Source organism: Aedes albopictus, chromosome 2 (genome assembly GCF_035046485.1).
Source record: "Aedes albopictus strain Foshan chromosome 2, AalbF5, whole genome shotgun sequence".
NCBI classification, from domain to species: Eukaryota; Metazoa; Arthropoda; class Insecta; order Diptera; family Culicidae; genus Aedes; species Aedes albopictus.
The window spans coordinates 361102789-361119992 of record NC_085137.1 but is presented as its reverse complement, the minus strand read 5'-3'; the positions used below and the strand labels follow the sequence as shown (position 1 = coordinate 361119992).

Here is a 17204-nt window from a genome sequence, read left to right as displayed (position 1 = left end):
TAGTCTCACTAAGGCGGAAACGGACGATTTCGGATAACAAATTCAACAGTTCCTTAACGCTATTATCAATTATTTTTCAAGTCTTCTATTCATTGTTTGAAATGTTTTGTTGCTTATTCCATAAGGTTCTGATCGGGATGTTTGTAGATAGTAGGTACCTCGTAGGCTAAAAAATATACAAAAAAATTAAAGTACTGTGAGGGACAGAGCTTGTATCTTGATCACAAAAATCTGACTCACATTGTGTCTTTGTTGAGAATGAAATTTAAGCTTAAGGACAAACGTCTTGAAATCCCGCTTCAACAGTTCATCCGAACATCAAACGCACAAATCTCGAGAAGCAAACTTCACACAACAGTGCATTTTATTATTCTGATCTTGCTCACTTGTAATAAGCTTAGAATAAAAAGATCAGGTGCACTGGTTTTGTTTACGAAGCGATTTGTGCCCTCGAAATCGTGAGTAGGTGCCAAATTCGGCCATTTTGGGATTCTAACAAATCTGTCCTTAATTGCATAAAGAGGACTTGTAACAAGATGAGCAAAAGCCTAAGCGGAATATTTTCGTACCCTTATTTTGAATTCATCCGTAAAAATACTCCTCTCAAATACTTGTTGAGCAAACAAAAACATAAGAAACCTTCTTTCACCTTTGATCCACGTATTCTCCCATGAAAGCGCCCTTCCTTTTCTGCAACTTTCCGACCGGAGGCGGCGTACATTCGTTTGGTGAACTTAAAATTTTCTCCAACCGACATTGGTAGGCAATAAAACTGCCTGGAACAAGAATGGATTCCGCGTAGAATGCTGGTGCCCGATAATGACTGCAGGCATCTGTGCAAAAGTTGAGAGAAGAGCGGATGCAGAAAGCAGTTGCTTGCTGGCCTTTTATCATTGCATTATTAATTGAAATTCTTACGTAAAGTTACCAAGTCGAGAAGCTCGCATCCGGGCTGGGAAGTGGAGCCTCGGTTCGGATAAAAGTCTAGGTGGGCTCGGTGAACGGCTTCTCCGAGAACAGTGTCAGTGTGGATGGCATCCACAAAGTGGGCATCCGATTGGTCGATAGCGTCCGTCGACAGCGGAAGAAAGAGGGGCCCAGCTGGGTCCAGAGCGGTAATCCTGAAGATAAATAACACCATGTTATAAATTAGTAAATCCTAAGTAGTGACCTACTGCAGTTAGTTGAAGACACTACACAAGTTGAATACTTGGATTGTGCGATATTTGCCAGAAAACCATTCGCCAGAATGCCATTGGCCAGAAAGACATTTGCCAGAAAATACCATTTCCCAGAAAACCGTTTGCCAGAAAGAACCATTTCCCAGAAAACCATTTGCCAGAATGTACCATTCCCCAGAAATTTTCGATAGTTCTCAAACCAGAGGTGTTCCCAATCTAATGATAATGAAAAAAAATTCTCATTGAAAAGTAAATCGTGTTTTCAATTTTTTTGGGATCGATTAGTCCACAATGTAAAAATGCAAAATTTAATTTTTGTTCAGATTTATATGCGAAAGTTAAATAAATTATCGGAACTGATGTAAGAGCAAACAAGAAATGATTTAACAGTAACTTTTAAAGAAAAGCCTATAGTTTGAAGAAGGGCAAACCACTCTAAAACAAAAAAAAAAAGATGTGAACTCAAACCTTTCAAACTTCACAATACATTGAATCTTATATGTTATTCAGATATTTTATTACGCACAACAGCTTACTTTTTCAATTAGAACATTTCCACAAATTTGTCTTGTGGACAAGTTGATCATGATGTGGATCCAATTGATCAAATATTATTTTGACGGAATTTGATCAATATTCATCAAAGATTTTCCTTTCTTCAACACATAGGATGTTCTTCCCAGCATTTACTGATATGGAATTTTTGGCTTTACTTATATTTTTCAAAGATTCCCTGCTTCCAATTGAAAGTAATTTTTTAAGCTTATTTTTATGACAATAACAATAACATGATCTCTTTATAATAATTTTTGTGCCAAACAGCAAACTTACTCGGAATTGTTAATCACACATTTAAGTCAATCGAAAACCATAAACAAAAACCTTTTGGAAGCAACGAGTAAAATACTCAGATATAATAACTCAAGTGACGATTTTACCTATACCATTAGCCTGACTGCCACTGCCCGAAAGCCATTACCATTAGGCCGAATATCACTTGATCAAATGCTATAAAAAGCTTGTTCTTGAGGAAATTAATTCTAATAATTCCAGCAGAGTTTTTTCCTTCTTTTAATTATCTGCTGTTCTTTCTAGATAAACTTCTTAGTTTATTTGCGCCAGCCATAACTAAGCTTAACATATTTGGGCTTTGGTATTATGGCTAATGGCGCTCCGGCTACTGTTGTAGAATCTTAATATCAATTGTGTTAGGGCATTCGACTGAAGGCCGTTGGGTCGAATGTCATTTGGTCAAAAAGTTGGAGCTACTGTATTTCAACCATGAATCTTTCCTTCTTTTAAATATAGGAACAATCGGCTGTTCGAGTCCGTATGAAGTTGATCATCAATATTAACTTCTTTTCTCGATCAGCCTAGATAGCTGTGTAGTGTCGGTAGCGATTGTCTCAATTGGCTAAGAATAACACTACGGACCGCCTGTTCCGGTGGTAAGAATCCACCAACAGGTGACCCCTAATTCATGGTGTGATGCGGCTTTATGCTTACCGTGCCTAGGAATGAATGGCTAGGGGGGTCTAATAAAAACCTAACCGCTAACGGAGCCTGTGGAGTACCAGGGCGCCTTCCACAGTATGTAGCCCTTACTGCGCTAACCGGAGCAATGGTGCAGTGGACCTTGTGTTTCTCCGAGACAATCAGCTGCCCTTCTTTAGTCTCACTTGAGGCTAAATAAGGGCGGGATTATGAAGATGTTGTTAATTAGTTTAAATTTTCACCTATATGGTTTCGCATTATGCGATTTACACAGTGTATTCTGTGTATCCTCGCCTTTGGCGTTTTCCAATCGATACCGATTTGGTTTTATTGTTGCTGTTATTTGTTGTGCTGTTGTTGCGAAGAGTTTAATCTTACCTAGTTTGGGTAGTGGCTACGGTTAAGATAGCTCAGATCAATCTTCAGCATAAAAGGACAGCAACGATCAATCTTTGCAGACTTATGCAAAATGGTACAGCCCAAGTGGCCTTGGTACAAGAACCTTACTTTCGTAAGGGAAATTTCTATCTAGGAAACCTTGTGAACCCGGTGTTTGCCACTTTCAGTAAACATGAAATGGCAAACTCGCGTGTCATGCCTCGAGCCTGTGTGCTTGTCAACAACGCAATAGTTGCTACACTCATCTCTGAACTAACCACCAGAGATGTATGTGCTATCACAATTGATGTATCTGTTGGAAACCTCAACAGGAAATACGTCTATTGTTCTGTGTATTTACCACATGATGAACCATCCCCTACGGATGCTTTCAAACAAGTCATCGCATACTGCACTTCAAATGGCCTTCCGCTAATTGTTGGCAGTGATGCTAATGCTCACCATATCATCTGGGGCAGCTCAGACATTAACTTGAGAGGCTCCAGTTTGATGGAGTACTGAAGTAGTACAGATCTTGCATTACTTAACATAGGCAACCGCCCAACTTTCATGGTATCTGCTAGAGAGGAAGTGTTAGATATAACGCTTTGCTCTAGCAGAATTAGTCACGAGCTGACCAATTGGCATGTGTCAGATGAAGAATCTTTATCTGATCATCGCTATATCTTTTTTGAACATTTAAATGTTACTTCGCAAACATTGCGTTTCAGGAATCCTCGGTCAACAAACTGGGATCTTTATACTGATTTGGTTGCAGCCAAATTTCATGGATATTCACCATCCATTGACACTCCAAGTGATTAAGATGATGCCGTTGATACTACAACGACCTTCATCATGGAAGCTTTTGAAGAAGCATGCCCTCTACGGTCTGTGAAGATCACAAGAGGAACCCCTTGGTGGAACTCTGATCTGGCGAAACTCAGGAAACAATGTAGAAAGAGTTGGAACAGACGACGTTCGGCTGGTTCGGAGGCTTTCAGGTCGGCTCGCAAGGCCTACAGGAAAGCTCTCCGGTCTGCTGAACGATCCGGCTGGAAAAACCTTTGTACAAATGATTCCAGCTTGAGTGAAGTCAGTCGGTTAAACAAAATCCTTGCGAAATCTAAGGATTTCCTTTGACAACGTGCCTTTCGATGCCATATTGGAAGCCGCACGGAGTCATGGTATATCTCCAATGATTTCCAATTGGATTCACCAAATGCTCAAAAACCGATATCTCTTCTCGACATTGCGTCTAGCAGGGATTAGGAAATTGAGTGTTTGTGGATGCCCCCAAGGGGGAGTCTTATCACCGCTTTTGTGGAATCTCGTAGCAGATACGCTATTGAGGCAACTCAATAATAGCGGTTTTCCTACTTATGGTTTTGCCGACGACTACCTAACATTGTTAGTTGGTATGTGCATCAGCACCCTTTTCGACCTGATGCAAAACGCCCTTCAGGTAGTTGAGGGTTGGTGTCGCCAATATGGCCTTTCGGTTAATCCGAGTAAAACATCTATTGTTCTTTTCACGGAAAGGCGAAACCGTAATGGCGTTCGACCTTTGCGTCTCTTTGATTCTGAAATCGATGTGACTGAACAGGTAAAGTACGTTGGAGTCATTCTTGATTCCAAGCTTTCCTGGACACCTCACATTGAGTTCAGAATCAAGAAAGCTTGTATGGCCTTCGGGCAATGCCGGCGTACTTTTGGTACAACTTGGGGTCTGAAACCCAAGTATATCAAATGGATTTACACAACTGTGGTTCGGCCAATATTGGCTTATGGATGTCTTGTGTGGTGGCAAAAGGGTGAAGTGAGAACGGTCCAATCAAAATTAGGCCATCTCCAAAGGATGTGCTTAATGGCGATGTCTGGAGCGTTCTCTTTAACTCCTACGGCAGCGCTAGAAGTTCTCTTTGACGTTGCCCCACTACACATTCATCTCAAACAAGAAGCCCTTTCTTGCACTTACCGGTTACGGGTACTCGGTCTACTAGAGGAAACTCCTGTGAACCGCAGTTCAACACACACCTCGTTGTTTCCACTTTTGGTGAATTGGGACAAAATTGTCCTTGCTCCAAGTGATCTTACAATTGCTTGTAATTTTCCATATAGGACATTTTCCACGAAATTCCCTTCCCGGGAAGAGTGGACATCTGGTTATCTGGAAAGAAGTATTTCAGACGGCATCGTATGTTACACTGATGGCTCCCTTCTCGAAGGTCGAGCAGGTGCTGGTGTTTATTCTCGTGAGCTAAGGCTGTATCAGTCTTATTCACTTGGTAGACACTGTACCGTTTTTCAGGCCGAAATCTTTGCTCTTATGTGCGGAGTGCAATCAGCACTTCAGCAGCACGTAATGGGCAAAGTAATATACTTCTGTTCAGATAGCCAGGCTGCTATTAAAGCACTTGCTTCGGCCAACTCCAGGTCGAAGATAGTTATCGCTTGTCGAACTCAAATCGAGGAGCTGAATTCAGCAAACGCTGTTCACCTTCTATGGGTACCTGGTCATTCTTCCATCGCTGGAAATGAATTGGCTGATGAGTTAGCTCGCTCTGGAGCATCACATGACTTCATTGGCCCTGAGCCAGCTATTCCGATATCGAAGTGTTGGATTAAGCTTCAGATTCACACCTGGGCTGTCACTCAACACAGACAATATTGGAATAGTTTGGAGTCATGTCGTCAAACCAAATTGTATAGTGCTGAGCCATCTCTACGGGTGGCGAAGTATCTAACTAATCTGTCTAAGCAGAATTGCAGCATGCTGGTCAAAGCATTGACTGGCCACTGCCGACTCAGCTATCACATGGCGAATATTCAGCAAGCTGATTCATTTGCCTGTGATAGCTGTGAATCCGATTATGGAACTTCGTATCATTTGATATGTAACTGTCCAGTTTTCGCGCAACTGCGTTTCCGAGTATTCGGTAAACACTTATTAAGTGAAACTGACTTCAGAAACCTGAATCTTCAGGATATTCTGTTGTTCTTAACCCGCTGTGGTAAAGAGCTATAGGCTCTCTTTCGCTTTATGCGTTATTACAGTGCCCTTTTCAGGGCGCTGTTTGAACCCATTGTGGTACGCTTGTGCGTTAGTACCCTCTTCCAGGGTATTTTTCCTATTTCCCTACCTGTCCCTATCCCCATCCAAATCCTTTTTCCTTCCTTTTCCCTCAGGTAGATGATGAAATAGGCTGTTATTTTGGCGATGGCACAAATGTCCCAAATGGAGGATAACGTGCCTCTGGAGCCGGCCTTCTGATACCTGATACCGGCTACTGTTGTAGAATCTTAATATCAATTGTGTTAGGGCATTCGACTGAAGGCCGTTGGGTCGAATGTCATTTGGTCAAAAAGTTGGAGCTACTGTATTTCAACCATGAATCTTTCCTTCTTTTAAATATAGGAACAATAAACGGTGATGATTAACCTGGGCTTGTTAGGGGAATATCTGTAAATAAAAGAAAATCGGGTTAAGTACGGTTCCTTTGAATTCCACTAAGAATTTGCATCCTTTGACAGATACGTATTTCGACCTCAACTGTAAGGTCGTCTTCAGTGTCTTGTACTTGACTCGACTGAGTCGAGTCAAGTACAAGACACTGAAGATGACCTTACAGTTGAGGTCGAAATACGTATCTGTCAAAGGATGCAAATTCTTAGTGGAATTCAAAGGAACCGTACTTAACCCGATTTTCTTTTATTTACAATAAACGGGTTTAAGATCTGTATTCTTTTTTCAATAATTAAAATATTAGTTCCGCAATACCAGTATTGCTCCATAGTTCTAACTTTCAACAATTTATGCCAAAAACTAGTCTTACAATGATACTAGAAAGAACTGCCTGTGTTTAGAAGAAGGAAAAATTCACTATTTCAACTAGCCAAGTAACCATGGTGCTGAAGCCTTATTGTATGCAGATATACGGTGTATTTAGAACAATCTTTACATGAACAATTAGGATGGATTTAACCCACGAGCGATCGCGCTGTTGTATTTTGTACAACACGTTGAAAAAATCTCGCTTTTTGTACTCAGCATTAGCGTGGTGTTGACGCAGGTAGTCAACCGCGCGAGTTACGGAAGGTTAAAGTGGAAATGGCAATTATGCGACTGAATTAAGATTATACCAGTATAATCTTAATTTGATTTTATAATTGACCATTTCTAGTTTAAATCAACCTTAAAGTTGCATGTAAAGTAATGATTGCTCTAAATACATCGTATATCTGCATACAAATAGGCTTCAGCACCATGATTACTTGGGGAGAGAATAGTTTAGTTGTAGAAAAATAGTGTTTTGCATCGAAACCGTTGATGTTGAACTAGTGAATTTTGCCTTCTTTTAAACATAGGCTGTTCTTCTTAGTTAGTAAGACTAGATTTTGACATTAATTGTTGATTGCGGTAAAACAATAAGGAAATATTAATATTGTAGAAGTATCAGCTAATTATTGAAAAACCGAACAAATTTAAGAAACCGTTCTGATTTCTGTTCCATAATCACAGAATTGCGATTTGTGATCACCATTCTATCCATTGACCAATCGGCCTAATGTACTTCGGTCAGCTGTATTTCCACCATACCAGATGTTTGTGGACCTATGTACTTATAGCCTAGTAACATCGAAGTCTCGCGCTTAGTACAGGCTGTAATGATCGATTTCTCTTCATCGATTTTCTCTTTGCTGAATAACTACCGGTGAATCATATCCAGTTGTTTTAGTTATTCTAGCCCTAGTCGTCCTTTATCGAAACAAACCAAGAGATCATCCTGGCAGTGAACATATTGAATTATTGTAAAAGATTAAACTGACGACATTTTTTATGTTAATTGACTGAAATTGATTCTTAGGAAATGAAGAAAATTTCTATTTGCCCGAAAGTACCATTTGCCAGATTGTACCAATCCCCAGAATTTAATATTTAATATTAAATTCTGGGGATTGGTACATTCTAGCAAATGGTACTTTCGGGCAAATAGTATTCTGGCAAATGGTACATTCTGGCAAATGGTTTTCTGGCGTTTGTCATTCTGGTGAATTGTTTTCTGGCGAACGGTTTTCTGGCAAATATCGCACAATCGAATACTTGATCACATGTTTCTAAAACTCTTATGCCACAGACAAACAGTCATAACATTTTCCAACACCTTACAAAACTTTCTGAGAGTTATATTTATTTTAAATTTCCCAGGGTTTTTTTAGTAAATCATCCAGAAATTGTTTTCGGAATTCCATTGAATTCCGATAACATTTATTAGGGAATTCCGTCAGATATGTATTAGACAAATCTGTTTAAAACACTCTCAAGAATGCAGTACCCGCAGAAGGTAACCTCAGTTATCTGGGATAGTGGGTTGGTGTCCATCCCTGCGAGCCAGTCGTGTAACGACAGGCACCGAAAAATCAAGATGAGTGGAATGCGAGCCGATTCCAATGGCGACAACCACAGCGAAAAGAAGCTTGTTGTTGGAAACTCGGTACGTCGAACTGCAGATCTCTCAACTTCATCTGGAGCACCCGCATACTTGCCGATATACTGAAGGACCGCGGGTTTGAAATCGTTGCGCTATAGTAGGTGAGTTGGCCAGTATCTATGGTGCGAACGTTTAGAGGTAATCATACCATCTAGAAGAAGTTTTTTAAGTGATGGGCGACAAGCAGAAGCGCGTGATCGGTCGCTGGCCGATCGACGAAAGATTGAGGATCAAGGGCCGATTCTTCAACATCAGCATAATAAACGTGCACACTGCACAGCCCTCATTCCAAAAGCACTTTAGATGAAAAGACGCGATCTGCGTAAACGCGAGTACGGCCACTACCCAAGCCACGTCATCAAGATCATCATAGGCCTACCTAAACGCTCAGGTAGGCCAGGAGGAGGAATTTAGACCGACGACTAGACGGCGCAGCGCTCATCAGCTGACGATCGAAAATGGCCTACGCGAATCACAAATCGACCACGTTCTGATTGATGGACGGCCATTCTCCGATGTTATACACCCTTAAATGAAACAACACAGCGCACGAGTAACTTTCACGCAGCGAGCAAAAAGACAAAGGATTTTTCACGCAGATTTGTGTATTACACCTCTCCGTTGCCGTTCGTCACAAATACATTCAAAAACATCTGTCACTTCGCGAAACCCACGTGCTTTTGTTTTTGGCGGGAACACTTTTTCTTTTGGTTTGCCTTGCGACTGTCATGCGGCGGTATGCCTTGCGAGCGTACGACCGCCGCAGGACTCTAATAAAAGATAAGCGTGACAATACGACTGGATCAACACAAAAAATGTGCTGATCCGGTGGTACACAAACCTGCGTGAAAATTCTTTTGTCTTTTCGGTCGCTGCGTGAAAGTTACTCGTTGCTCTGTGTACATCGAGTTCTGCGTGTAGACGTCAGGACCAATCGTGACGCTCACATCGGTTCTGATCACTATCTGGTGATAGTTGAACTGCGTCCAACACTCTCCGCTATTAACACCGCCGGTACTGTACGGCGGCCGCCCCGGTACATTCTAGACTTCCATCTATTTAGATCTAGAGCGACTGAAGCAAACGAATGTCGTCACCACATACGCGCAGAATTTCGAAGCAGCGTTGCTGGGCGAGTGTGTGCTCGGTGTGGTCCCTCTGGAGGACTGCTGGAGTACAAAGCAGCTATCACAGACGCAGCATCAAGAGAAAGTGCCGAAGTTTACCCAAACGGAGGCCTTCTCCTTCGCAGGAAGTCCGAATAAGGCGGAAGCGACTGCTCGCGACAAACGGGGCAAGCAATCGCAGAAGCGGGCGAGGCAACCGTCAGGCGAGGAGCTGTCTGGCGGTGCCCGCAAGGCCAGGCGAAATCATTACCCCGAAAGTCGGTAATAATGCCGGAAGGTCGTACCCCAGCCAGGGTTCCCGGAAAGCTGGGAAGGGTGGGCCTGAAAAAGGCTGGCCCGTCCCGGAACGATGGGAACAAGGGGTTGCGACCGCTGGTGGGCCCTCAACAGCCACAGAGCAGGGCGATCCAAGGGGAGGACCCCCCTTGGACGAAGGTAGAGCGGAAGAGGAAGAAGAAGGCGAATCCGCAGGTAGTAGCGCAGGACGCCAAGCCAAGGCGTAGGAGGGCAGGTGTCAAGCGCGAGAAAGGCGACGCGATCGTCATCAAGACGGAACAGTCCAAGTACTCGGACGTCTTGAAGATGATGCGAAGCGACGCCAAGCTTGAGGGTCTTGGAGCCAACGTACGCAGTATTAGACGTACTCGTACGGGCGACATGATCCTGGAGCTGAAGCGCCAGAAGGAGCACAAGGGCGCCGCCTATAAGAGGCTGGCAGAAGAGGTCCTTGGTGAGGGTGTGCAGGTGAGGGCTCTGACACATGAGGCGACTCTGAAGGTCAAGGACAATGATGAGATCACCGAAGTGGAAGAGCTCGTCACGGCACTGCGGGAACAGTGCGATGTGCAGGTGGCTGCCGCAGCCGTCAAGCTACGTAAAGGGCCAGCAGGGACACAGATAGCTTTGGTTCAGTTACCTGTGGCGGACGTCAAAAAGTCCGTTAAAGTAGGGAGCATAAAGGTGGGTTGGTGTGTATGTCACCTGACATTCCACGAGCCACCAGAGGTTTGCTTCAGGTGTCTGGAACCAGGACATAAGTCGTGGGACTGCAAAGGCCCCGACAGGCGCAAACTGTGCAGGCGATGCGGCGCTGAAGGTCATAAGGCCCAAAGCTGCACGAGTCCGCCCATCTGCATGATCTGTACCGGGAAATCCTCGAACAACAGACATCCGATGGGTGATCCAAGGTGCCCGGCCTTCAAGAAAGCCGCAGTGAACAACAAATCACAGTGCAGGTAACGCAGCTGAACCTGAACCACTGTGATGCGGCTCAGCAACTGCTTTGTGAGGCGGTTTCTGAGTGGGAGACGGATATCGCCATCATATCGGACCCATACCGAGTACCCGCCGGCAACGGCAACTTGGTCGCGGATGGGACCAGAAAAATGGCGGCGATATGGACGACGGGTAGATACCCCGTTCAGGAGTTGATGTCTACTACCTATGAGGGCTTCGTGGTCGGTAAACGGGGTCTTCTTCTGTAGCTGTTATGCGCCTCCACGGTGGCCGAGCAGTTCACGCAAATGCTGGACCGCTTAACGCCCGTGCTAACAGGGCTAAGGCCGGTGGTAATAGCGGGCGACTTTAATGCCTGGGCCGTGGAATGGGGAAGCCGTTTCACGAACCAGTGGGGTTAGATCCTGCTAGAGACACTGGCCATACTAGATGTTGACTTGGTTAATGTCGGTACCAAGAGTACCTTTAGTCGAAACGGAGCGGAGTCAATTATTGGCGTGACCTTTTGTAGTCCTGGCCTAACAAATAGTTCGAACTGTAGAGTAGATGATGGCTACACTCACAGTGACCACCTGGCGGTTCGCTACAGTATCGACTACAACAACAGCAGACAGCGGATAGAAGAAGAGGCGGCTAGGCCAAGGCCAAGCCCTCGCAGGTGGAAGACATCATACTTCGACGAAGGGGTATTTAGGGAGGCGCTCCGCCGTGAGCGAAACTTAATCGGTTTAGACGGCGACGAGCTGGTAGCGGTGCTCTCACGTGCGTGTGATGCGACTATGCCTAGGCGAGTCCACCCTAGAAATGGGAGGCCACCAGCTTACTGGTGCGGGGATAGCTAAGTCCCTTAGCGTAGGCCCTAGGTCCGGACGGAGTTCCGAACCTGGCCTTAAAAGTAGCTATTGCAGAGGCTCCCGAGATGTTCAGGTCTGCTATGCAGAAATGCCTGGGAGTTTCCCCAGAAGCTTGGAAGAGGCTGAGCCTGGTACTATTGCCAAAGGCGGGGAAACCACCCGGAGACCCGTCGGCATATAGACCAATATGATTGATTGACACGGCGGGGAAGGTGCTCGAAAAAACCATCCTCAATAGAATGTTGAGGCTCACCGAGGGTGAAAATAATCTTTCGAGCAACCAGTACGGTTTCCGGAAGGGGAGGTCCACCGTAGACGCTATCTTGTCGGTTACAAAAACCGCCGAGAAAGCACTCGAGCCTAAGAAGAGGGGAATTCGCTTTTGCGCGGTAGTGACTCTGGATGTAAGGAATGCGTTTAATAGCGCCAGCTGGTCTGCTATTGCCGATGCGCTCTTGCGTCTGGGGATACCGGAGTACCTGTACAAGATTCTCGGAAGTTACTTTCAGAATCGTGTACTAGTCTACGACACGGAGGTGGGTCGGATGTGCTTTCACATAACCTCAGGAGTCCCGCAAGGTTCCATCCTGGATCCGGTGTTAATGAATGTCATGTACGACGAGCGTTGAGGTTAGAGTACCCAGTGGGAGTGGAGATTGTCGGATTTGCCGACGACATTACGCTCGAAGTCTACGGTGAAACAATCGAGGAGGCGAAGTTGACTACCGACCACTCGATCAAGGTTGTGGAGGCGTGGATAAGGTCCAGGAAACTGGAGCTGGCTCACCACAAGACAGAGGTGACGGTTGTGAACAACCGGAAGTCGGAGCAGCAGACGGAGATCAGTGTAGGAGAGTGCACTATCCTGTCAAAGCGCTCCGTCAAACACTTGGGCGTGATGATTGACGATAAGCTTACCTTCGGTAGCCACGTCGATTATGCCTGTAAAAGAGCCTCCACAGCTATTGCGGCACTGTCCCGGATGATGTCCAATAGCTCTTCGGTGTACACCAGTAAGCGCAAGCTTCTGGCTAATGTTGCTACGTCCATACTTAGGTATGGCGGCCCGGCGTGGGGCACCGCGCTAAGTACTAAATGCTACCGACGGAAGCTGGAAAGTACTTACAGGCTTATGTGCCTGAGGGTTGCGAGCGCGTACCGTACCGTGTCACACGACGCTCTCTGCGTCATAACTGGTATGGTGCCTATCAGCATTCTTATCAGTGAGGACATGGAGTGCTTCGAAATGCGCGGCACAAGAGGCATACGCAGGACTGCCAGGATGGCCTCTATGGTCAAATGGCAGTGCGCGTGGGACAGTTCCACCAAAGGTAGGTGGACCCATAGGTCGATACCGAGGGTAGATAAGTGGATTAATAGGCGCCATGGGGAAGTTACATTCCACCTGACGCAGATCCTTACAGGTCATGGTTGCTTCCGACAGTATCTACACCGGTTCGGGCATGCGGATTCTCCCGAATGCCCAGTGTGCAATGGTTTAGAGGAAACGGAGGAACACGTTTTGTTCGTGTGCCCGCGTTTTCGCACAATGCGTGACCGCATGCTTGCCACATGCGGGGAGGACACAAACCCGGACAACTTGGTCCAGAGGAGGTTTAGGGATGAGTTTGGCTGGAACGCCGTTTCAACGGCTATCACCCATATCGTCTGGGAGCTACAGAGGAGGTGGCGCGTGGACTCGGAGAATGGCTAGTCCAGATGCAGTACAAGAGGTGGTCCAGGGGTTCGGAGTCGGCTTCGTAGGTCATACCGGTGCCCTGCGGTCGACGACCCTTACAGCGATTAAGTGGCCGCGGAGAGGAAGTCCCGGTAGCGGTGCTGTCGTGGCGTTGGTCTACTGGGTTGGATCCGAGCCCGCGGTTGGAAAGGGGTCCCCGGCAAGGGTCGGGTAGGTGGAGACTCTGCTGTCAGCAACCTTCTGGTGCAGCTGATAGGGCCTGAAGGGTAGTGATACCCTTGCCTTCAGCAGGTCAGATCGGGTTGCACGTGGGCATCAGTTCTTAATGTCTGCAAAGCAGTCGGGCGCGGGCGGGGTTGACCCTGCCCGCCTTCCGAGGACAAAGGGAGTGGCGAGGACCACTCGGGAAACTGGCTAAGCGCCAGCATGTTACCGTGATGGACTCTCCAGAGCGAGTCATCGATGTTCGTTGCTGCTAGGCTACGCAGCTAACCTTGAGGGTGCGATGTGCACTAGCCCCTCTTTGAAGCAATACCTTCTTGGTGGTTCCGGAGAGACGTAGGGTTTGGCGACCATAGGAATGGTTTAGTGGGTACGAGGAGAGAGTAGTCCTTGCTTTTACTTTTGTTGTAGAAGACGGCCTCAGACCTACACTACTAATCTTCCTGTTAGGGTGTCTGTTGAGCAGATTATCCCCCTATGGTTAAGAAAAAAAAACCAGTTTGCCGGTCGACACGGGCCAGATCTTCACTGTACGGCAAATCCTCCAGAAATGCCATGAATACAAGGTCCCAACACACCACCTGTTCATCGACTTCATGGCTACATACGACATTATCGACCGCACAGAGCTATGATAAATTATGGAAGAAAACGGCTATCCTGGGAAGCTGACCAGGCTACTCAAAGCAACGTTGAACGGTGTGCAAAACTGCGTAAGGGTTTCGGGTGAACTATCCAGCTCATTCGAATCTCGCCGAGTGGCGGGCTCTCCTGACTACTCTTTCATACTGCTTTGGATGGCGTAATGCGACGAGCAGTGCGCAACAGCCGGTGCATCATGTACAAGACACCTATAAGACCGGTGGTCCTCTACGAACACAAGACATGGACTATGCTCGAGGAGGACCTGCAAGCACTCGGAGTGTTCGAGCGACGCGTGCTAAGGACGATCTTTGGCGGCATGCAGAAGAACGAACTAAGCAGATTCAGGTGGCCAAAAATCGAAATTTGACTTTATTCAATGTGAAAATTAGGTTCGGTAGTTGAAAGTAGACCACTTGGACCAGTAAACGCCAGCATATTAGTAGCTTGTTGTTGTTGTAGCCACCCAATAGTGGAACGGTGTGGGCAAGGTACTTCGCAAGAGTGCCGGTCAACAACTCTACACAGTGAGTATATTTAATCATTTGATTGGTACAATAAGGCGTGCAGCGCAGCGAGCACGATGAGCGAACCAGGAGGAACGCAATCTGACAAGCGTTGGGCGTGACCGAGGTGGGAGAGCTGCAGCTGCAAATTGAGTATTATGGCGGCATATCGCTGATTCACTGTTATCATGCATTTCACGTCAAACTGAATAAATGAAATGCATGAATTCTTAGAGATTTTTTCTACTACGTTGTTTAAAATCTAACGATTTTTATATTAGTATTTTTTTTTCTTCATTTGTACTGTGGAACGTATCCTGAGAGAAGACTTAACTGTTATTATTTGATTTTGATCTTACCTCGAAAGCTTTCCTCTAAAATATTTCCCGACGTTCCCAGCAATGTGCGCCCCCAAACTGTGTCCCACCACATGCACTTGCTCTGCTGTGATATTGTGCCCGGTCATGAATGCTGATAATATGGACCCGATGCGGTATCCCAGTGCACGCGTCAGCTCCCGAGCCGTCGAGTATGGCTTCGATGAGATGTTTTCCCAATCCGCAGCGAGTATGTTGTATTTGTTCAGCATTGCATATGCATTCTGCACCGGCGTCAATGCTTGCTGATGACGATTAGCATTCCAGCCATGAATAATAACTTTCAATGGCTTCCGTGGGTTGAAATGTGACGACAACTGATTGTTGGGTGCAGAAATGTCAACATCATCCGTGGCGCTAAGCAAAGGAAACGATGTTTTATGATGTTATAACCTGATGCACCGCCACCGCACCACCTTGTCTTACCTAGCGTAGTAGAAGAGCTTGACTTTCGCAAGCTCGTTTTCAACATTAGATACGATGGCGCGAGAATGCGAATTTTCAAAGATAATGCAGAACAAGAACAAGCAAACAGCAAACATGACGTCTTTCAGTAAATAATTCGCAAATAACACTGAGTATCTGCTGGAATGCAATGCACATCTCCAGTGCTGCAACAATTGCAGCGATAATGTGCATAAGCATTGATGTCACGCAATATTGTGGTAATTTGCTAAAATGATACCTACTCACCATAATGATCTGAGGTCGCGTGTCAGTTTTAATGTTCACATGTGCAGTGGAACTGGAGTGTTTTGTTTTGGTCGATGATTCAACCACATGAGCCTCTGGGTCTGCCTCTGCTGCGATGTCCTGCTGGATTCCAATCTAACATTTGCTTGCAGATTTCGTTTCCCTTGCGGAGTGTGTGGCCGACCCGCCTCCACTTTCGTTCCCGAATTGCTGTCGGTATTGGCTTAGATTCGATGCGGAATTATATTCCGCAGGCATCTATTGATGAAGACCTGCAGCCGTTGAGTGTTCTCCACTGATACATTGTTTTTCACTGGCGTATAGCAGCACAGATTTCACGTTCGAGTTGAAAATTCGGACTGATCTGGTTGTTTTTCCATACATTTCTTAAAGTCGCAAAAGCAGCCCTCGCCTTATGATCCGTGCACCTATTCCGATCAGCCGCCATTTAGCTACCAAGATATTGGAAGCTTTCGACATTCTCCATTGATTGCCCAGCTACCGTAAAGCGGGAATCTTGTTGATACTGATGGTAAGACCTGAAAGCTGAGGAGCGATAGAAAAAACAAGACACGGACACCGTCTTCCGTGGGATTCCAAAAATCGGTGAGAGAGTTCTGTTTGGAAACCACCCATAAATGACGCAGCACTAGAGTGGGATCGGGGAATCTTTGATGGTGTGTCGGGGTCATGTGGGTCATATATTGAAATGGGAAAATACATATACTGAGATGGGAGAGGGGTGTCTAGAACTGGTCAAATAATTCTACGTCATTTATGGAAGCTCCCTTGGGCACATTTATGGTTGATATATCATCCGTGTCCGAGTCATGTTTATCTCAACTATGAGTGTCGAATGCACAATTACGGTTATATTTTGAGTTATATGTTATACCTTGTAATGTAATTTGAATTCTCGAAATGCATTTCTACAGCGCAGATGCGACGGCGGAACAGGTACTTGATTTTTATCAGGGTAGACGTGTGAATTGCGCCCATTATGAATTTCCAGGTTCTTCAAGATAATCTTATGTTTGCTTTCCATCTAATACTTATCTGATAATTATTTGGTAACACAGCGTAACAAAAAGTTACTTTTGGTCTGTCTCAAGAGCAAACTTATGTGTCTCTGACAGATTTTGGTCAGCTGATTCCGAATCTGGGCTCAGATTTGCTCCAGCACGTCACAATTTTGAGCTATACCTCAATTTATAGGGCAAAATATGCGATTTTGGGCTTCTGTGACTGCATGCCAATAAGCATGGATTTTTTTTAACCAATCAAAGGATAAATTGGTCAATTA

The 17204-nt window shown here is 45.5% G+C and overlaps 1 pseudogene; it reads right to left on the bottom strand.

Annotated features, from left to right (window-relative positions):
* Nucleotides 1-38: 38 nt before the first annotated feature.
* Nucleotides 39-15887, bottom strand: LOC115263126 (pancreatic lipase-related protein 2-like; annotated as a pseudogene).
* Between the last annotated feature and the right edge of the window lie 1317 nt (nt 15888-17204).